The sequence below is a fragment of the Nylanderia fulva genome, unplaced genomic scaffold (genome assembly GCF_048542155.1).
Source record: "Nylanderia fulva isolate GAGA-0341 unplaced genomic scaffold, ASM4854215v1 Scaffold379, whole genome shotgun sequence".
NCBI classification, from domain to species: domain Eukaryota; kingdom Metazoa; phylum Arthropoda; class Insecta; order Hymenoptera; family Formicidae; genus Nylanderia; species Nylanderia fulva.
The window spans coordinates 29,385-53,695 of NW_028190454.1; the positions used below are offsets into that span (position 1 = coordinate 29,385).

A 24,311-nucleotide genomic window follows, 5' to 3' on the forward strand; every position below is an offset into this window, starting at 1 on the left:
CCAGAGGTATTTGTAACTTTGTTTAAAGTTAAAGGATTATTTAATAAATCTTCTAAGTGAGCAATTTGTTGTTGTAAATCTTTTGCTGCAGATTGAGCGTTAGCTAAGTTATCATTTAAAGTTTGAATAACTTTTTGATCGTTTGATTGGTTATTTGCTAAAGCTGCTTCAGCATCAGACACTTTTTGATTTGCGTCATCTAATTCTTTTGTTAATTTGTTAATTTTTTCTTGGAACATCTTAATTTGAGCATCTGAGTAGTGTCCAGGTGTTCCATCTTTATTGCTATCTGATTTTTGACCTGGAGTTGAACAAGCAACCACAGAACCAGAAGCTGTAGCAGTTAATCCAACTGCTGCTAATATTGTTAATAATTTTTTCATATTTTAAATACCTTCTTCTTTCGTATTACAATAATTTTCATATAAAAAAAACAAAAATCAAGAGGTTTTTACGAAAAGTTTGACTATAAAAGAAAAAGTGATACTATTATTTATAGAAGTAACTTTTCACAATTATTTCGCTTAACATAAAAAAAGATTAAAAAACCATTGTTGTTGAAAAATCTGAGTTAAATAGTCTGCAAAAACTATATTTTGTCCTCTTCGGGTATGAATAACGAAGTTGTAATCTTACAATTTAACGATTTTAGATGAGGCTTTTAAAAAAAGTCTTTTTTTATGCTATAATTTCCTTAAATGGAGATAAGAAAAATGAAAAAATACAATATTTATTTAGTAAATGGTGAAGTTTTGATGCAAGAATCAACATCAGCATGAGACGCTTTTTTAAAAGTACCAGAAAATAAACAAGAAGAAGTTTATAAGATTAGAGAAATTTAATGAATCTATATTATTCAGTCGAAGAACTAATTAAAAAGGCAAAAAAAGTTGGAATTGAAACTGTTCTTGAAGGAAATTATGCAAGTTTTACTGATTCTAACGGAAAAGTTCGTGTATTTTCTCCAAATGAACCCGAAAATTGTAATTGAAGGTTAGATCTTGAAAAAGAAATTGAAAATAAAAAGAAACAAAAGAGCTTCTTTAGAAAGGTGTGAAACTAAAATGATTAAAGACAACGAAAAACCTTATACAAAAGACGAATATCGTGCTTTAGCTCAAGCTTTTGCTAAAAATGAAGCAAAGAAAATTGATTTAGGCGATAGTGCATGAGACGATATGTGATATAAAGTCAAACAACAAGCTTTTGAAACAGGTTTCCCTGCCGGATTTGAGTTTTTAGCAGGAATCGAACTAACTTTTGATCTTAATAGTCAATTAAGTGTGGCTTATGAAAGCTATTTAAGAAAATGAGAAAAGAACCATAAAAAAAGCACTCATTAAGAGTGTTTTTTTTATTGCAAATTATTTAACACAAGCACAATCTTTGTCTAAACAATGTTGGCATTTAGCACAACCTGATTTAGAACATGATTTACAGTGTTCTTTGCATCCTTTAGATTTTGACATTTAATATCACCGTCCATTTATATTATACCTTATTTATTGATTTTTGGAAAAACATTAATTTTATTTCCCAATCAATCCGCTTCTCCAATTGGAACTGATTTTTGAGTAAGAACAATAGTTTTAAATCAACTCCAAGCAATTCTTGTTTTTAAGTTATGATCCATATCAGTATGGACAATGAAAGGATTCAACTTATCTTTTGAATTAGCAATTCTATTAATCATTCAATAATATTGATCGGTGTTTTTCTTGTCTAATTCAATATTTGTAAATCCTACGTTAAAACTTTTAATTAGCATAATATCCATTAATGCTCTGCCTGTTCTTCCATTTCCGTCTTTAAAAGGATGTAATGTTTCAAATCTTACATGAAATAACATAATTGCTAAAAGTCTTTCATCTTCTGTTTTAGAGTTTGTTAGCTCTTTATTATAAAGGTCAATAATTTCTTTTAATGCTCTATTAACTTCAAAGGGATTAAATCTTTCGTGTTTGGAATTTCCTACTCAAACTTTTCCGTCATTTTCATGTCCGGGAATTAGAACAATATCATTTCTTGTATTTCCAATTCAGAATGGCTCGGGTAAAGAATTTCTTAATTTTTCAGGCATAGATAGTTTTAAGGAATCAGCAAAGTCTTCATCGTGTAAAACAATTCCCTGAATTTTCTTTATAAAGTCTAAATTCAGTCAGTTTTCGTTTTGAATAACTTCATCTTTTAAAATAAAATCAGCTAAAAATTTGTTATTTGTATTTTCAATTAGCTTTCTTTCCATTTCAATGCTTTCAGTAAGCCTTTTATTTCAATTCATACTTGGTTTTTGCTAAAATTTCTTGAACCATTTCAAATGAATTATCATTTCCTTCGATTCGTGGTGAATTATATGCAGATCTTTTAGCAAATTCTTCTTTTTGTTCTTTAGTTCAGTTCATTTTAATAACACCTTTTCTATTTATTAATTAATTTTAACATTTTATTACTGTTTTTCAATAAAAAAAAGAAGACTTTATTCTTCTCATTTTTTAATATCAAATCATTCTTGCATGTTGTCTTCAATTCACATCGATAAAACAGAATTGCAGGCTTGTGGAGTAAATTTTCTTTGTCCATATCTTTCACATAAATCACTAAAAGTTCAACCGGCATTATCTAAATTAGCTAATAAATCGTAGCACTTTCAGTTGGTTAAAACTCAGTCAGTGCTAAACTCTGAAGCTAACTCTTCCATTTGTTCTTTATTCTTGATATTTAAGTTGTATTTTACAACTTGATCCTTCGTCTCTTCAATAAAAGCATCTTTAATATATTTTAAAGATTGAGGTTCTTCTTCTCTAATTGCTCGTCCAGCAATTTCAGCAATTTTCATTAAATTGTAATCTTTTTCTTTTTCTGTCTTTGCTCTTTTAATTGAATCCACATCAAATAAAATATTTTTGTAATCGTAAATTTCCATATTATTCTCCTTTGTCCCAAATAGGATAACTATCTTTTCAGTCTTCTAAACTTAAATTTGGATTAATTAGATAGTATTCTTTTCTCATTAACGGATAATCTTCATTTTCTGCATCAACTCCATAATAAATTCTTTCATAGTCTGATTCATCTAATTCATCATCTAATTCATTCATAATTGAATCTAATTGTTCAATTAATGCTAACAATTCTCCTTTAGACATGTTATCTCATTTTCCGGGAGTATCATCATTTTCAGTTCCTCCAACTTCGCCAATCATTCAGTTTAAATCAGCGATAAATGATTGGTATTTATCAACAACTTCTAAAAGTTCATCTTGAGTCATACCTTTATATGGTTTTTTGTTATCTTTTTCTAACATAACTTTATTCGCCTCTTTCTTTAGTTAATTTAGTATTTAACTTTCTAACTTGAGTAATTTGATCAGTATCAATATCATTGTAGTCAAAATCTGCTTCGATAAAGTCAGCAATTGGTAGAATTCCTAATAAACTTGTTTCTAAATTCATACAATCATCATCATATCAACGATCATCTTTTTCAATTTCATTAATTACGTCAATTAAATCTTGAGCATTTCTTTTTACAGATGCTAATAGGTCTCTGTTGTCTTGTTCCATAATTATTTTCCTCCATTTTCTTTTTGATATTCTATTTCCTGCTTTAGAGCATGTCTATAACTATAAGCATCATCAGGATTAGGCAAGAAATTGTGCTTAACTTTTTTATGATCAATAAAACTTAAATCAGTGGTAAATTGAATCCCTCAATTTCTTCCTTCTGTAATTAGTTCAGAAGTGGTAAAAAAACTTTTCATTATTTGTTTTCTTCTTTCAATTTATTTTCAGAATATTTAACATATTCATCTCAAGTTGTCGCTTTTAAGTTATCTCAAACTTCTTGTGAGCAATTCATTAAATTAGGTCAGTTTCTTCATTCGCTTAATTTTAAATAAATGTGTCCTTCATTGTGATTTTTCTTTTCATAATCCAAATCTTTAGGTCTGATAAATCCTCTAAAAACTATATCATCTCTAAAATCAGCAAAGCCTGTGGTTTCATCAACATATCCCCTAACAAAATCATTAATTAATTCTGTGTAGGTATCATCACAATATGAAATTCTTTTAATTTTTCTACAAATGCTTTCTCATGAAGCAAATACAAAATCTCTACTACTTGGCATTATTTTGCCTCCCTTCTGTTTGAATCTAATTTAGTTGTTTCTCTTATCTTGTCTAATAAAAACTTGGAGTTTTTTCTAACTTCATCGTTAGCATGTTTATTATTTATAAAAGCTGATTCAAGCAAGTCTTCTACTCAATAAATATCCTCTTTTGCTGTTTCCTTTTGATTAAACAGTTTATTTCAAATTTCATCTATTAACTGAATTTGCTGTTTATAATCTCAATCATCACTTGTTCGTGGCGAACACTTTAAACCTCTTAATAATTCATATACATTTTCATTCATTATTTTATTTCCTTTTCTATAAAATCTTTTAAATTTTGATAATCTTCTTCAAGTTTTTCAATTTGATCTTCAATTTTAACGTATTCATCAGAAAAGAAAAAAACTTCTTCCTGCTGTCTTGTAAGATTATTATAACTGATTCATCACATTTGTTTTACTGCTTTAAGTGCCTTTTTAGCGATTAACTTTTGAATTTCACTTTCAGGTAATTCATTATCATTATTCGCTCTGACCTCAAGTTCAAAACCTGATAGGCTGTTAGGATCATCATCGTATATCCCTCGGTCGGGCATATTTTTGTAGTGATACGAACAGTTTGCCTTTTTATCAGTATCTCTAATTTCTTTACCGAATTTATCAACATCAATTAAGTCAATTCAGATATAACCATGTTTTCCACATTCATAGCAATAAAACTTCTTATTATCATTAAAAAAAGACATATATGATTCTCCCTTTTATTTAACTATTTTAACATAAAAAAAGACTTTAAAAGTCCTTACATCTCTACCTATCTACTGTAATATATAAAACATCTTTTGCTTTCGCTTCAATTAAAATAACGTCGGGATTATAAGTTACACCACGTGAGCTTAAATTATCCACAATTGTTTTTGAATTTCATCATCCGTTATTTCCACCTATAACAAATTTTTCAGGATAAAATCAGCCTTCGTTGTCAATTAAAACTGTTGTCTTATTTGGAATAAGTTCCAATATTTCATTTAATTTCATTAGCAATCACCACTTTTCATGTTATCAAAGATAGTTTCTACACTATCTTGCTTTATTTCATATAAAGAACATTGAAATCCTTCATTTAAGTATTGATTCATTTCTTTTAATGCTTCATTTTTATCATTAAACACTAATTTCTGAGGTTTTGTTTTAGCAGGATCTTTATGATTTACTAAAGCAATAATTAATCTATATTCCATTTTCTTTCCTTTTCTAAGTTTTCTCCTGATAAATTTATCGGCTTCTTCTTTTCATATTGTATCATAAGCTTCAGCGATATTGATGTTCTTATTGATGCATTCTTGTTTAAAAGTAGTTGCTGACTGTTTAAGAGATCCTTTTACACTTTTGTTTTTCTTAAATTCTTCAATAAATTTAGGCAATTCTGTTGCTCTGAAAATAAACAAAGTGTCTGTTGGAAATCCTCTTTTAGTCATTTCATTAAATCAAACTATTTGACTTGGTCTTAAATTTCCAATTCTTCGTTTTAATTCAACAAAAAGAATTTGTCCGTTTTCAGCAATTAGCATATCACTTCATCCATTATCAGCAAAATACATTCCATTGTCGGTTTTGAACATCCCACCGTGAGTTTTATAGTCTAAAATGTCGTTTTCTTTTAAAATCTTGTTAAATTCCTCTTGAAATCTCTTTTCAGTTCAAGATCATTCTTTTTCATGTTTAACAGACATTATTTAATCCCCAATATTTCAAGAATAATCGGTTCTATTTCGTTCATTTTATCGTTTAATTCATCACAACCAGATAAATTACTTGTTATCATCTCTCCAATTGCTTCATCAGCAATGTTTTTAAGATCTAAAATTGCTTTTTGTTCTTTTTTGTTTAATTTTGATGGCATATTGTTTATCTCCTTTTATATATTTAATAATTATTAGTTGTTTTCTTCAAAATTAGCTAAATAATCTTTGTAAATTCATTTTAAATCTTCATCATCAGCAACTTTTACATTGCAAATGCAAGCATCATAAGTTAATAAATCATCAGTTAATAATTCATTAATAGCATCTTCAATATCTCCTCTTCTTTTAGCATTGTTAATATTATTTGTTACTTCTTCTTTTCATTTTTCAAAACTAAGTGGTTTTTCCATTTTGATGTTCTCCTTTTTCTTTATTTTACCACATAAAATGTTATAATAATTATGTGCAAAGGTTTGCTGCTTTTGCACGCAGCCGTTAAGTCTTTAATGGTTAGATTTAATTCTATGAGACTTCCTTTCTATATATAATATTTCTATTTAGAGTGCTTTTTTTGTTAAGGCATTCTCTTTTTTTATGTTTTTTTTTTTTTTTTTTTTGAAATAAAAAAAACTCGTTTCCGAGTTCAGTTTATGGAATTCAATTATAGACATTAACTATTTTTTGAATATGGTTACGGGAGCTGGATTCGAACCTGCGACCTCCGGGTTATGAGCCCGACGAGCTACCAACTGCTCTATCCCGTAGTTTGGCGAACGTTCAAGGATTTGCACCCTGACTAATGAGGTTGAAGCTCATTGTGCTGCTATTACACTAAACGAACAATGGCGTTCCCACAAAGGAATTTAGATCCCAATAGTTAGTAAAACTAACAATCCAACGATCTATGTAGGAACATAATGGCGTAGAGCTTAGGTACTATTTACCGACTCTACATATAATGGCGATCACAGTAGGACTTGAACCTACGACATTCTGCTTAACAGGCAGACGCTCTAACCAACTGAGCTACGCAATCAAAAAAAGTTTCTTAAAAGAGTGAGGATTTTCAAGAAACTGAGGCTGTGGTTACAGGAATCGAACCTGTACGTTATAGCTTTTACGCCATCCGTCATTCTAATGAACCACAATGTTAAATTAAATGTAGATAAGCTGATTGCTATCATACTTTTAAATTATAACACAGGTTTAAATGAATCGTACTTAATTTCACAAATTTTCTTAATTTTTGGTTTTGTATTGATTGGATCTTTAATTATTTTCTCTCCATTAGTTACCTTGTATAAATAAGCTGTACCTGCATCATTAATATTTTTAGTTAAAGTAAATCTAATTTTAAAATTGTAACATTTGTTGCCCTTAAAAGAAGTTTCGCTCGGGTTTTCACTAATCATTTCTACAAATGAGGCTTCTTGTTCAGAAATTGTTTTAACATCACCGTTTTTAGAAACAAAAAAAGTACTTTCAACACTTAAAATTGTTTTATGATCATCTTTTGCATCAAGATCGACTTTGTTAGGAATTTGAATTTTAATAAAATCTTTAGTTTCAATAACACCATTTGCTAAATGAACTGTATCACTTGATTGTATTGAAAAGCTTTTTTGACTACATGCTACAACAGTACTTGATGCAGTGGCTGTTAAACCAACAGCTCCCAATATTGATAAAAGCTTTTTCATTATTTTTCTTCTTCCTCTCCATAAAGATATTCTTCTAAAAATTCTATGTTCATTTAATATTCCTCTTTCAAGAAAAGAATAACATAAAAAGATTAACATTGAAACTCCTTATTTGTTAGTTTAAAATAAGGAAAAGAAAAGAGAAAAACAAAATGACTTTTAAAGAATATTGCGATCAACGAATTGATCCTAATTGAAGCGAAACAGTTCAAAAAACTTGAAAAAAGTTCCTTTATGATGAATGAAAAAGAATTAGTCAAGATAAAGAAACTGAAAGAATAATTAAAGATATTTTTGATGAAGACTATTTAGTTCATTACCAAATAAGAATGACTAATAAAAGGGGAAAAGAGTACAAATGAACACCAACAACTGATAACGAAGAAGCATTAAGACAATATTACAAAGAACATAAGAAAAAAAGTTGAAGCAAAGTTGAATTTGTAGAAATACCTGCTAAAAAGAAACGTAAAAAAGTAATATAATAGAAACAAAGGAGAATAAAAAAATGTTAGACGAATTAAAAGAATATTTTACCAATTTAGCTTCAGAAGCATCCGAAGCAGCTTTTAAAGTAATTGACGAAGGAATTAATAATATGCCGGAAGAATTGGAAGACGAATATAATAAACATGTTTGAATTGATGATACTGGTAATAGAGATGACAATGGAAAATATGTTGTATTCGATATGATGCCAAATTATGATAAATTCTATGATGATTTAACCGATGAGGAAGATTTTTAAAAATAACTCATTTTAATATATAAAAAATACCCCTGTAAGCCATTTAAACGGCCTTTTAAGAGGTATTTTTCTTTTTCTCTAATAAGTTATCACTAAAGTGTATTTTCTTCTAATTTAATGATCGTTTGGTGATAAATGAAAGCTTGTTGTTGTTCAAAAGCTAATCCATAATAAATGTTTTCATCTTGTTCTTTGATTTGATCAAGAGTTGTTAATAAATCATTCCAAATAGCTTTATTTTGTTCAGAAATTCATTTTTTATCTTCTTCTGTTAGATTATCTTCTCATTTAAGCATTAAATATTTCAATGTTGATAAAAAACCACGAAAGTTTTCTTCTTTTTGTTTTAATGTTAGTTTATTTTCCATTATTTTTATTCTCCATAAAGCTTAATTCCTAAGTTTTTAAATTCTTTGAAACGATTTGATAGTCTCATGTTTTCTTTTGGGAATAATTCTTCAATTTTTTGAATAACTTTTTCAATCATTTTTTCTTGACTAAGATTTCCATTTAAAATTAGTACTTCATTTCCTTCTTTTTGTTCTAATTCAATTTCTTGTTTATAGTTTTTATAAATTCGATCAATATTATTTAAGAAGTATTCATCTAATTCATCATTTTGATTACGTTCTTTAATTCTTTTAACTGCATCTTCAGGTTTTAAATCAATAAAAATAGTTAAATCAGGAGTTAAAAAGTGTTTCATTTTATCATGCAATTTAACTACATCTTCTTCGTTTAATGCTTGGTAGGCAACAGTGGAAGCATTATAGCGATCACATAAAACAGTTTTAGTTTTTAAAACAGGAATAATTACTTCTTTTAAATGTTTCTTTCGGTCTTTCAAAAAGATTTTAGTTTTCTCGTCATTAGTAAGTTCTTTGTTTTTTAATGCTATTTTAGTTTTCTTAAAATATGGTTCTTTAGTTTCATACAATGTTGCAAATTGAGAAAAAACAAAAATATTACTCAATAAAGTTGTTTTTCCTGATCCATCAACACCTTCAACTACAATAAAAGGTTTATCGGTCATTTTTCTTATCTCCTTGTTAATGTAATTATAACAAACTACATTTTTTATAAAAATATCTTTTGCAAACTTTATAAATAAAAAAAGACCAAAGTCTTTAATTATCAAATATCCGGGTCTTCTTGTTTATCAACTTCAATTTTGTTTTGTCCTTTTGTTCAAGAATTAGAGTTGTATTGATCTTGTTTATCAGTAAGGGCGTACATTTCAGGATTTGTTTTAAAAGTTTTATCATTAGTTAAATCTCATTCTTGGACGGCTCAGCCTTTATTTGATTCATCATATTTAATTGTAATTCCTAATAAAACATCAGTGCTAATTAAAACTTTTTGATCATTCTCACTTGGTGCTTCCATTGTAAAAACTATTGAACAACCATCAATTAATTGCTGATTTGTTAAATTCAAAATATAATCGTCTTCTGAAATAACTTGATGTGTTGAACCATTTCAAATTTTTCGGTCTCTTGTTGGTGAATTAGATCCAAAATGAACACTGCCCATGCCTTTTGGTGCAAATAATTTTGCTGCTGTTAATTCATTATTTTCAGTAGTAATAGCATAAGGCGAAATATGATCTCAATCATCACCTAATATTCCATAATCAGTAGGAAGGTTAATTTCGATTTTAATATCTGAATATCCTTCATCCTTACGGTCAAATTCAGCATTTAATCAATCAAAAGATTTTACTGTTTTATCTTTATCATCATTATTTTTATTGTTGCTTGATGAAAAGCTACACGAAGTTACGCTTCCTGCAGTTGTAGCTGTTAATCCGATGGCTGCTAATATTGATAACATTTTCTTCATAAATTTGTTCCTTCTTTCTCATTAACGTCTTAAAATATCAGAATCTTTGTATTCAAAATAAAAGTTTTTATCATTTGATGAGTGTGAAAAAATCAATTGCACGGGAGCAGGACTTTGAACTAAAGAATCTTCTCAAGCTGTTCCAGAAGCTTCTGGTTTTTCCTCAAAATAATTTACAGGGGAATTATTGTAATCAATTTTTCCATTAGTAACAGCTAAACTTCTTAAAGCATATTGAGATGTTGAGACTGCATAAGCATAATCTGTAATTCTTGATCATAAATTTGATGCAGGTGTGAAAACTAAATTGTAATCATTACTATTTGATATATCAACATTGAAAGTATAGTTTATTTTCATAGTTGATAAATGTTTTCCTTCAAAATTATTTCCTTGATAATAATCATCTTTTGAAGTTTTAGTAGGTTCATTTTTCATATCTAAAACTGTTACTTTTGTAGGAATATATACTCTGTGCTCAGAAGCATTTACTAAAAGAGGTGTTACTTCTGGTTCTGAAGAAGTGTAGTGATAAAGATCGGTAAATTTATCAAAGTTAATTTGCTCACGGTCTTTATTTAATAAAAAGAATTCTTGGTCTCCAACAATTTTTAGTTCAGTGGTGAAAGTTCCATCATCATTGATTGTGGTTTGAGCTGATTCGCCAACTTTATCAAGAACTCTTGGTTCAGCTTTTTTATTTGATGAACAAGAAACAACAGTTGATGATGTTGTTGCAGTTAATCCGATTGCACTTAATATTGATAAAAATTTCTTCATCGCTGAGCCTTTCTTTATAGGTATATTTTATCATAAAAACTTTTATTATCTTTTATTTTTGAAACAATATGAGATAAAAAAAAAGAACCTGTTTTGGTTCTATTTATCTGATTTTTTACGGTTATCTCCGAACAATATTATTTTAACGTTAAATCAACAGGAAATTCAAATAATGTTGCATAATCGTTTTTGATTAAGAAATTATTCATGAATTTTGGTTTTTCATCGTTATCATTATTTGGTCAAGCTAAGGCAAAAGTCTTTTGTTCTCAATAAGGATCAAACATTCACGGACTTTTTACAAAAGAAGAGCCATTTTTAGCTTCTAAAATCATTCTAACTTCTGGTAATGATAACATTAATCTTTTAAAGAATATATCTTCTTTTTCAACTGTTTCATAGCTTTCAGAAATAATTAATTCATTGTCTTTAAGTTTGTCTTTTAAGTGTGATTTGATTCCATTTACGATGGTAATTGATTTTTTTGCTTCTCTTTGAATTTGTTCTAATTCATTTTCAAAAAAGACAAAAGTAGCTTCATCATTTAAATCTTTAATGATTTTTTCTGATTGCTTTGCTGTATAGTATTCAACTGGTGGATAATCAGTAATCATTGAAATTAATTTGTTATCACTTTTAATTAAATTGCTAAGTTCGCCCTTATAGAAGATTACAAATGGTGGCTTGTGAGCATTTTTTAGTGTTTTAGGGTAAAAAGGGTTCAAAATTGTTATATATTTACAATCAATTCTGTCTTCCACAGTTTCTAAATCATTGGTTGAGATTTTTTCTTTTCTATCTAACGCATCATAAATCTTTTTTCAGTCACCGCTGTATTTTAGTGCAAGATATAATAGTACTTTGTCCATATTTTTAATTCTCTTTTCTTTATTTTAAATTTGTTTTTCCGTCAGATAAGATGTAAGGAATAATTGTATTTTTATTTTTAATTGAAGGATCTAACATTAATTTAACAACTTCATTTTCGATTTGGTCTTTGCTTAAAATAGTTCCTTTAGAATATTTTTGTCTTAATTGACCTCAATCTTTTCTTGGAGTTAAAGAAGTAATTGGTGTGAAATAGTTTCTTGCTCAAAAGATAGTATCAACATAATTAGTTCAAATATCGTTAGCAGAAGCTTTACTTTTATCTCCTTCGTATCAATTCATCGCAATATCTAATAAATTAGCATCATTTGGAACAAAATACTTGCCAACAGCGATGGCTGGATTGTTAATTCCTGCAAATAGTTGAGCTAAAATTGTATTTTCATAAGGTCTTTTCATAATATTCCATTTTCTTTCTGATTGATATAGTTATTTTATCGCAAAATATCCCAAATTCAAAGAAAAAAGTCCGTTTTAAGGACTTTCAGATAGTTATACCTATAATTTATCAAGATTTGATAATTTATCGCTAATTCGGCCTAATTCATTGGCAATTGTTTTAGCATCATATTCCAAATCTTTAAAAGTTTTTATTAATTCTTTCAAAATTGCTATTTTTTCTTTTTCATAATCAGTCATTGTCTTATTTTGTTCCATTCTTAATTTTTAATTCTGATAATTGTTGTTTTAATTGTTCAATTTCAATTTGTTTTTTTTAATTTAGGTGAATTTTTACTTAATTTAATTATATAGCAAAGCATTGATTTTTCAACACTTTTTTTGAGATAATATAAATATAAAGATAAATGCATAAAGGAAAAAGAAAACATGGAATTAACAGAAAAGCAAATGGACGAAATAAACTTTAGTTATAAAAATTTAAGTTTATTAATGAGAAAAAGCAATGATTTTAGTTGAAAAGACATCGAAGAAAATTTAGATTATGATTTAAACCACGGAGAAAGAGTTGAATTTGATAACTCGTTCTTTGACTCAAAGTTAAAAATTGAAATTGATACTTATGATGATTATGGATTTGGAGATGAAGGATTAAATAGACTTCACTATCGAATGGAAATAACTACTTCTGATGGAAAAATTACTTATGCTAATGGAGCTCACGTTAAAGATTTATGTGAATCAGCTCAATTAAACCCTTGAATTTCAGAAGACGATAAAGAATGAATATTTGAATGAATTTTTGGAATTGGATATGATCTTGATGATTGAAAAGTTTATTCAGAAGCTAAAACTGAGATTTATGAATGAAATCAAGTTGAAAAAGATAAAATTAGAGCTCAAATTAAAGAAAAATATAAAGAAATTGAAGGGTTAGAAGAAATTTTAGATAATTTGAAATAAAAAAAAGAGACCTTAAAGGGTCTTTTTTTAGTTTTATTTATCTGATTTTTTACGGTTATCTTCCATACATAGCATTTGTAAATTGTCAAAAGTAGTCTTTCCACCTTTTGATCAAGGAACGATATGATCAGCTTCCATTTCATTAATTTCGAAATGCTTTTTGCAAATAGGGCAAATTCCTTTTTGATTGTTGTATGCTCTATTTACATCTTTTGGAGTGAATGCTCGTAAGTTTAAGTATCTTTCATCTTTTGATAAAATATAAGGCACAATTCCCGTTTGTTTTTGAACTTCATCATCATTCATTAATTTATTGAATTCAATTTCAACATCTGCTGGTTCTAATTCAATATCTTTGTATTTAGCATACAATTCACCTCAGTTTTGTTTATCAGTGATTTTCGGATGAGGTTGGAATAAGAATTTAGCTCAATCTAAAATTTGATTGAATTTATTTCATAATGGTTCAGCTGATTCATCAAATTGATGCTTAGCCATATAGTCTTCAACAGATTTAATAGTTTTATCAGTATCTGTTTCAAAAGCTCAATCAATTGCTTGGGCTAATAAATCTTGTCTGATTGGAACACCAGAAATGTAGTATTCTCCAACATCTTTAGCAGCATTATTTGGTTTTGAGAAGTATTCTTTAGCTTTAGAAACTCATTTTCCGTGATAAGTTGCATTTAACATTTCTTGTCTGTTTAGTGGTTTTCCAGCAATATTGATAATTTCAAATCATTGTAAGATTTCTTCGTTAGTTCCTTCACATTCATAAATTAATAATTCATATTCATCAATCTTTTTACGAGTATCAGCTTCTAAGTTTCCTCAAAATTTCCCATTCACAGAGAATGATCCACGAGCATATCGACAAATTGAAATTGTTCTTTGTTGTCCATCCATAACTTCTCATTGGAATTTAGGATCTTTTATTTTTGCTCAATACATTGTGTTTAATGGATAGCCATTCATAATAGATTCAATAACTTTTACTTCATCTTTGTCTCCATAAACAAATTCTCTTTGATATTCAGGGCGAATGTTTAATTTTCCTTCATAACCAGATACCGCATTTGTAGCTGGATTTTCTTGATAGTTTTTAATCAAGTCTTTGACTTTAATTCTTTTTTCCTGTATTTTCATTAGTTGGTTCCTTTCCTTAATGGGTGTAAAACTATAGTTTTTCCGTTTTTGTCTTTACAATATGTTAAATTTATTGAAGTTTTTTTTCAACGGTTGAGCAATAGAAGTATTCTTATTTTTAATTGAAACACCAGCAAACATATATCCTTGTTTAAACAAATATTTTGCTTCTGCTTTTTCATCAATAGTTAGTTGTTCTCAATCGTCAATACTCTTAAAAAGAATATTATTAATCATTTTATTATACTCTTTAAACTTTTCCTCATCAGCTATTGGATAATTGTTAATTATATTTAATTTATTATAATTATTTCAGCCCAATTCATAACATTCTCATCAATACTTATTGTCCAAATAAATTATTTGTTCTTTTCTTTTAATAACAAAGCGTATATATTTTTCGTTTCCATCAATAAAACCATTTGGAGAATAAGAAACCTCTGTTTTTAATTCTTTGTTTAAATTATTGTCAATAATAGTTCCAAACTCATTTTTAAATTCCCCACGAGTTCTTTCAATGAGTTGAAATTGATTTGGATTATAACTATTCAAAAAAGTAATTGGTACTCCCATTAATTTAAAATAATCTTTAGGAATGTCTTTTACTTTAGAAACCTCAATAATGTTTAAATTGTCATAAAATGGATATTCATTTTCGTGTCCCTCATAGGTTTTATATAAAATCATATCTTTATGACGTGTTTGAACATCTAAATTGGTAAATCAACAAATATTCCCAAACTTTTTAGTTCCAATTGCACCATTATCTAAAGGCTGAATGAAAATTTTTGGTGATGTATATCCCAATCAGACTTTATTGTTTTTTATTAACGGGAAAATATCAGTAGTAGATACCGCATTAAAATTCCCAATCACTAAAAATTTCTTTTTCAATTCAATCAAATTCGCAATAAATTCCCTAAACAAACTAAATGGTGGATTTGTACAAATAATATCAGCTTTTTTATATAATTCTTGTACTTCATCTGATCTGAAATCGCCATCACCTTTTAATTCAAATCTTTCATATTTAGAAATATCATTGTCATCTCCACCAGAATATTTGATTCCGTAGCTTGGATTACCATCTTTATCATAATGAGTAGCAATAATTTCTTTTAATTCTCAATCTTTGAATTTTAAATGGAAGTACGCTCAGAATTTAGACGATTTATCAAAAGCAGTTGTCCCACTATTTTCTAAGGCAGGCATTAATTCTGGATCGTCACATGGCATTAATACTATTTTTCCTTTGAACTGATTTTTATATCAATTTAGTTCTTTTTCAATATCTTCCATTCTGGTATAGAACTCATCATTTTTAACTTTTTTAGCTTTTCTTAGATTACTTGCGTCTGACATTTCTTTTTCTCCCTTGTTTTCAATAACTTAATTATATCATTTTTATCAGCAAAAGGCAGAACGGGTTTTTAAAAGATTATTTAAGGTTAAAATAGTTAATATTTGCCACAAAAACACCCTTATTTAAGGAATTAGGAAATAAAATGAATACTTGTTAGGAAAATAAAAAAAGACCTTAATTTAGGTCTAAATTATTATTAATTTTGTCTATTAACAACTTCTTGCTGTGGCTGTTGTAGCCTTGGTTTTTGGTTTTTACTTTTATGTACTCCAAATACTCAACTAAACATACATCTTCAAATCAAAATATAGAAGATAAATTTAAAAATTCATCCGATTGCTTTAAATAAGACTACGAATCCAATAATTCATAAGGCATCTTTCTCTGCTTCATTTATCGCCATTATTTATTACCTCTATTTTTTCAATTGATTCTTTAACTATTTTATCACGGTTTTATGTAATGATCTTAAAATGATTTTTTTGTCCATAAAAAAAAACAAGCATTGAGCTTGTAATTTCTTATTTTGGTTGAACAATTGTTCCGTTATTTTGGATGTACAATGTTTTGTCTTTACTTCATGAAGCAAGAGGATTACCTTTTGTATCAGTTGATTGATAATTTTCAGCATTTTTGTAGAATGAAGCATCTACTTTAATTCCAAAAGTATTGCTTGGATCTTTAGAAATATCAGTTGTTTCTGATTTTAAGTTGTAAGCATCGTCTTTTTGAGTCATTGAAACAGTATTTACAAAGATTGCTGATTTGTTAATTGTATTTCCATCATTTGCAGTTCAAACAATTTCATATCCACCATGAATTAAGTTATTTTTGTCTAAACTAATTGTTCCGGTTTTAACAGAAACTAAGTCATTAAAAGCTTTTGAATTTGTATTTGATACAGAAAGTCTTTTAGCTTTTACTCCTTGTCCTTGTTCAAAGTAGAAAATTCAAGGATTAACATTTCCTAAATCTACTGTTGTACCGTTTCCTCCATTTGGAACGTTAATAGCGAAGTCTAAATCAACAGTAGTATCTCCAACTTTATTGATTTTGTATGATGCTGTTCCATCGTTAGTGTTTGTTTTTGGAACTTTTACATTGAATGAAGCATAGTTTTTTCCAATTTCTGCTTTTGATCCTTCTTTGAAAGTCCCAATTTCAAATTTAACTTTTTGATCTTTGTTAGTTGGAGCTGCTAATTGTAATCCACTAATTGTTACTTTTACTTTATTTCCTTTTTTAAGGTCTTTAGTTGCTGAGTTAGCATCAGTTAATGAAATAGTTGGTGTTCCCATTTCATTTGCGTTTCCTTTGCTATCAAACACATGTAAGTCTTTAAAAGCACTCCCGTCTAATAATTCTGCTTTTGTAGCATTGCTTGGTAATTTAAGTTCAACATTTTTTACAGTTGCTGTATTACCAAAAATTTCTGTATTTGAGTCTTTAACTGTTGTTGAACAAGCTACAACACTTCCAGAAGCAGTTGCAGTTAATCCTACAGCAGCTAATACTGATAAGAATTTTTTCATTTTTTTAATCTCTTTCTATCAAGGCTTTAGCCTTTTTTTTATTTAACAATTAAATAATACCACTTTTTTTCTTATTTAATTAAATTCAGAGTGAAAACATATAATTGTTCATTAATAGTTATAGAACCTCTTACAAAATTGAAAGTTTTATAAAGTGGTTTATTAAAGACAATTTTCATTGTGGAATCTTTAATTGTAACTTCTTGAACAGTTGTGCCTTCTTGTAAAGAAGGAATCCTAATGTTATCAATATAATTTCCATCTTGTAAATCAGTGGTTTTAGAAATAAAAGTTTGATTGTCTTCGGTTTTAAAACCTTCAAAAACATCGCTGTTTTCTTTTCCAGGAATTATTTGGACTCCTGTTGAAGCACAAGAAACCACACTTCCTGAAACAGTTGCAGTTAATCCTACAGCACCCAAAATTGATAAAAATTTCTTCATATTGTTTTTCCTCTTCTTTACTTATTATCTCATTTTTAATTAAAAAAGGCAATAAAAAAAACCAATGAATTTTATTTCATTTGGTTTCATTCTTCTCAAGTTATTCTGTGATCATTATATAAACAATCTGCACAATATCATCGGTTAGAATCCATATAGATATTAGTATGTAAATTGCTTACTCCACAATTATCACATTCTCAAGTTCCATTAACTTTATTCATTTTGACCTCCTTCATTTATGATAAATACTTGGATTTCTTCTCAAGGAAGATCTTTTAATTCTCCTAAAGCAAATTCTGGTCTTAACTCTAACATTCTTTCAAAATATTTAGCAATAATTTTGGCTTCTTGTTTTAAAACAATTCCATTTCATGCTTTTTGATTTTCATTTCAAATTTTAATCTTATAATTTGTTAAATCATTATATTTTCTGTTTATTTCTTTTAATAATGGAAATTTTTCCACATCGATATAGCTTGTAAATTTAGCAGAGCAATCATCAAAACATCAATGTTCTTTTTTGCTGTTCATTAAATTATTCATATTTCCAATTCTAAATTCTAAGAAATCCTGAATTTTTTCTTGTTGGTTTAAATCACAGTTTTTACATTTTAACATAATAAAGTCATTATGTTTCTTCTTTATTTCTTTGTAAGCTTCTTCAAACAAGGGAAGATCTTTCAAATCTATTTTGATTGTTTTTTCTGGAATAATATCAAATGTTTTTTCTATATCATTATCTTTAACTTTTGCAATTATTTCATTGTTGCTATCTTTTAAAAAAGTTGTTTCCATTGTTAATTCCTTCTTTTCTTTCTTTAATTATAACAAAAAAAGTTGGAATGAACCAACTTGTGTTTTTATTAATTTAAGAAATCATCTAATTGAAAGATTAAATCATCATATTTTTGAATTGTATCAATAAATCATTCTGATTCTGTTTCAAAATTTTCTGGAATGTCTAATTCATCAACATTTACAGTTTTTCTTATTTCGCTTAAGCTTAATTGAGATAGTTTTTCAGGGTTAATGTTCCATAATTTAGAGAACGAGCCAATAATTTGTTCCTTTAAATCTACAATTTCATTTATATTATTTAAAACATCTTTTTCTAATTTTTCTTGTTCCATATTAATTCACTACCTTTGTCTTTACATATAAACTGTTTCATGGTAATTCATCAATTTGAAAATCACCATTGTGTATTGCTCTTTGGTTGTTATCACTTGATCCTAAAAGAGCATTTTCGAAATAGTCTGGAATCTTATTAGCATATTTCTTTAAAATGATTCCATTTCATTCTTGAATTCTTTCGTTTCAAATTGGAATAAGTAAATTTTCAAATTCAAAGCTGTTTTCTACAACTTGTTGTAATAAATCTAAGCTTCCATCAGTTCTTGCTACATCAATAATGTTAGTGAAATCAGAAGTACAGTTTTCAAATTGTTGAGCTGATCCATAGGCAGCTTCATCATCTCAGACATTTCCTGCAATATCTATTGATGAAGTACAAGTGTCTTTATTTAAATATTCATAAAAATCTTGTAATCCTAATTCAGTAGCTCTTTTGCATAATTCACAACTATAAATTGAGTCTGTTGATAAAAGTTTGTTTTCTCAAATCATATTTAACATTTCTTTAAAAATACCTAAATCATTTTCTTGAACCTTGATTATGTCATTACTTTTAAAATCAAATGAAGTTATTTCATCAATTGTTGAAATTAAAAGACTATTTTTATCGTTATTTACTATTTTAAATTCCATATTTTCTCCTTATTTAAGATACTTCGCATATTTTGCAGCATCTTTTCAGTTTTGCTTATTAAAATCAGTTAAAATTTCAAGTTCTCCTTTATTATGGAAAACTAATAGATTAAGGAACGGAAAAGTGAAATCCACTAACTTAAAATCCTTATCATCAACTTTCCTAATTTGAATATTTAATGTATTTTTATCTGATTTTTCAAAAGCTTTAATCATTTTAGCCTTGTATCCATTAATTAATAAATTTAGATTTTTATTATAAAACGCTGGGTCATCATAAGTTTTTAAATCTGCTCCTTGTTTAACGTAAATTCTAAACATTTTATTTCCCCTTTTCTTTATTGTTCTTTATTATTATAACAAAAAAATAGCTGTAAAAAGCTATTGACTATTCTCCAATTCAACCAAATGCTTGGGCAGTTTTACAATATATTCAGTCATAAAGATCTTCTACTCACATTTTATTGTTTGCAAAATCAATATTCAGAACAATTAAATTAGATGATTTTATAGAATCTTTAACTGTATCTTTAAAATCAATTTTATTTTGACGAGGAAAAGCTTTATCAAAAGGAACATAAACTTCTTCTATATCTCAAGAAGTAAAATCAATTGTATTTCTTAGTTTAAAAGTTATTGTTGAAAAATATGGAGGAATTATTTTAATTGTTTTTGCATAGTCATCAACTGAAGTTAATTCACTGATAATAGCTAACTCATCATATCCATCTGTATTTTCTGCTTTTGATCTATATCAATTTTCAAATTCTTCTTGATTATATTTCATTGCTATTTCCTATTCTAATATATAGAGATAAATAACTTATCCCCGAGTTTGAAGAGAATTCGCCTCTGTTCCCACGTGTTGAATTGTTCCTTTTTAGGATAGAATTCACTCACATTTTGTGGTACTTAGATAACGGATTCAACTTCGGTTTTCTTATCCCGTCGTTTGCTTTTAATGCCTATCGACTTTTGGTCTCACTCACACGTCCCTTGCCACCAAGCTGTTTTATGGTGGGGCTATTCGCTACTCTTTTGGAGTAAATCCCGTGCTTCCTTATGATCGTCTGTCTTTCGGACATTCCAACGATCGCCGACTGTTTGCTTAGTTCCTCACTCGGTAGTCTTACCTTAAACCATTTTTTAATGATTAATTCAATTCTAAATCACAGTTTTCAAAAGTCAATACTTTTTTTATTTTTTTATTTTTATGCTATAATTGAATTACAAATTCGAAAGGATTGCTACCTTACTGAAGAAGTGAAACAGCACCAGTACTTTTCGCTTAGGCGTTTAGGAAGAATAATGATCTATTTGATTGTTATGATTGATGTCTTCGGGCATCTTTTTTTTATTTTTAAATTTGATAAAATTAACTTATATAAAAAAAGAAAAGAGACATTTTATGGATAAAGTACTATTATATTTCGTATTAAAATACAAGGGAGACTGAAGAAAAGTCTATAATGCTTTAGATAAAAAGGAAAAGATTGAAGCTAAAGAATTAGATTCAGTTGAAGATAGAATTGACTGTAAATACATCACAATTCTTAACCCTTTATACCCAGCAAGTTTCAAAAACAGTGTTAAACCACCGTTTGTATTATTTTATAAAGGAAATATAAATTTATTCACTGGGCAAGCGTACAAAGAAGCCATTTCATTTGCTTATGATCAAACAATTGGTGATTATGAACTTCATCAGGCTTCTAAAATTGTTGATGATGAAAAACTTAAAGATAAAGTCTTTGTTCTTTTTGATTCAGTAAAAGAAGACTATTTCAATAAAGCTATTAATGGTTTTAAAGACCACGCAAATAAGAAAATTGTCTTTACTAATGGAATAAAAAAACATTTAAAAGACAAAACTGATGATAAAACTCTTATTATTTCAGAATGCTATAATGAAAATGCAATTCAAGAAGAAATGCATAAACGTTTATTAACAAGTTATCCAAGCAAGATTGTTATTTTAAGTTTATTAGATGAAAGAATAATGTCTTTCCAAGTAGATAACATTTTAAACGCAAATAACTTAGCAAGAATTTATGCAATTCCTGAAAGAAACCGTGAAAATGATAAAGAAGTTGAGAAAATTAATAATAATTTAATCAAGACAGGTATTGCTACATTATTAGAAAGTCAAGAAGACCTTTTATAATATGTTAAAAAGAGAAAATTTTGTAAAAATTAATGGAACTCAACAAGAAATCACTTTTTCAAACAAAAGAAATTCTTTTTTATATCTTTTAATTGCTTGGATCTTTTTTATGGCGATTGGGGTCGCACTATTAGTGATTGGTGCTAAAAATATTAATCAAGGATATTCTGGGAGTATTGGTGAATTAAATTATGATTATCATCCAAGTAATACTTGACCAATTATCTGTCTAACTCTTGGGTCTTTATTCTCAATCGTTGCTTTTGTTGCTTTGTTTTTCGACTCTAAAATTGTTATCAATTTCATACTTTTAATAAAAAGAGAAAAAACTATCATAATTGAAAAAGAAAAAGTAGATGGAAAAATTATTTCTTTTATTGAAGAAAGAAAAAAGGCAAAAAGTCGTATATTATATATAGATGAATATGTTTTAAAGGAGAATCAAAATGAAAAGAATAAATAAAACAGAAGAAATTGCTCTATTAGGGTATTTTATGCGAATTGATAAAAACGATGGAACAAGTCAATTAATTTCATTTAAAAATATCAATGAATTAAAAAACTTTTTTAATAGTTATCAACCAGATGAAACAGAAGCATTGATCTCTGCTTGATTTGGAAAAGAAAATACTAAATTCGAATTACAAGTTCAATGTTTAAAAGCAGTTCCTAATCCAAAATCTAAAGTTAAATATGGTGTTTTGGACAGAGAATATTCTTCTTCAGACGAAAAAGATTAATACCTTAGGGTATTTTTTTGTTTTTCAAAATTAAATATGTTATTGTTTAGGTAAGAGGAGTTAAATATGGCACAAAAGAAAAAGAGCAATAAACAAATGATTATTGAAGAAAGAGATAATCGTTTAAAAGGACAAGTAAATTTGGATGATTTATGAAATTCTTCTGATGAAGATGAATTAACTAAGAAAATTGAACGTCGCCGTAAAGAAATTAAAGACTTTCATGAAAAGGAAAAGAACAATGGGTAAAGAAAAAAGAATTGACTTAACAAAAAGTAAAAATAGCTATCCTTTATATTCAACACAACTTTTAAATTTAGCAAATAGTAATTCACAAGCTACAAGACCAAAAAACGTTGGGCAAATGAGTGAATTATTTCCTCAATTTGATCGTGAAAATAGTGATAAAAGTTTAGCTAATTGAAAAGCTTGATATGAAAAGCAAATGCCGGAAGGTACTTATGATGAAGCTGTTAAGAAAATTAAAAAACAACTTCAAAAATTCTATGAAGCAATTCCACAAATAACTGATGAAATTATTAAAAATTGAGTAATCGAGTTAATTATTGATAAAACTTATTCAGGATTAGGATTACAATACAAAATTGTAAAAGAAATTGCTGAAGGATTAGGATATGATTATCGTTTTGCTAATCCAGACGAAGAAAAGATTGGAATTGACGCATATATCAACGGGAAACCTGTACAAATAAAGTCAATTGAATGAAAACAATCTCATCCAATTACTGCCGTTCAAAAATTCGAATGTCCGATTCTTTGCTACAAGCTTTCTGATGATAAGAAAAGCGTTAAATACGATTTTGATTTAGACTATTTTAAATAGTCTTTTTTTTTATTTCAAAAAAACAATAACTATGTTTAAAATTTGAGATAATATAGACAAGAACAAAATATAAAGGAAAAATAATATGAATGTATCATGAAATAAACCCAAAACTCATCAAGATGTTTGAAAGAACCGTCAAGAATTAATAATGTTTATTAATGGTTCTCTTCTATTATCTGATAAAATTATTGAAAACTTAAAAATAATGAAAAAACCCCGTGAAAATTTTGAAATGGTAATCTCAGTTCCAGAAACAAGATGCGAATATTGTAATAAAAACTGTGTAAATAGTGATTCTTATAAAAAACATCTAAATGATCATTTAAAAGAAATCTATGATTTCATCTATGATGCAATAACATCTCCAAGAACAGAATATCTTTTTGAACATAATGATTCTTGAATTGATTTGCAAGATTGAGCAACTCATTTTAAAGATTAAATAAGTTTATTTTATTTAAGAGCTTCATTTATTGAATGAAATAGTTTAAAATAAAGAAACAACGGAGGAAAAAAATGGAGAAATTTTTATCAATATTAGCAGCAGTAGGATTAACAGCAACAGTGTCAGGATCAGTGGTAGCATGTGGATCACAGAAAAATGGTGATTTACCAATTCCATCTGCAAAGAAAACTCCATCAATTAGTTCTACTTTTGAATTAGCAGAAGGAAAAAACATTACAATTAAAGATGTTAAAAACGTAAAAGAAAGCGATATTACATTAGACAGTGTTTCTATTACAAATAATGATCAAAAAGTTGATTTCAATAACATCAAAGTTAATGGTTCAACAATCACAATGACTTTATTAAATGAAATAAAACCAAAAGAAGAAGTACAAAATCTTAAAATAACAATCACTATTGGAGAAACTGTTTTAACCACTGTTTCATCAGTGCAACCTTTAAAATTGAATATCTCGAATGTTTCTTTTGAAAATGAAACTGCAACCCTTTAAAAAAAGCTTTTATAAGCTTTTTTTATTGCTTAAATTTGGACAATAAAGGGGTCATTTTAAGGTTTCGCTGTTTGACTTGAATGTTTATCGGTTAAATGTAATAATTAACAAAAATAGGAGATAAAACAATTATGAATGAAATGAGAGATAAAGTTATTAGAGAGCTTT

At 27.6% G+C, this 24,311-nt stretch overlaps 2 non-coding genes across 2 annotated transcripts; both read right to left on the minus strand.

Annotated features, from left to right (window-relative positions):
• Positions 1-6,549: 6,549 nt before the first annotated feature.
• On the minus strand, positions 6,550-6,622 carry TRNAM-CAU (transfer RNA methionine (anticodon CAU)). Its single transcript has one exon. It is a non-coding gene; the product is annotated as a tRNA-Met (tRNA).
• Positions 6,623-6,820: 198 nt separating this feature from the next.
• On the minus strand, positions 6,821-6,894 carry TRNAN-GUU (transfer RNA asparagine (anticodon GUU)). The gene has a single exon. It is a non-coding gene; the product is annotated as a tRNA-Asn (tRNA).
• Between the last annotated feature and the right edge of the window lie 17,417 nt (positions 6,895-24,311).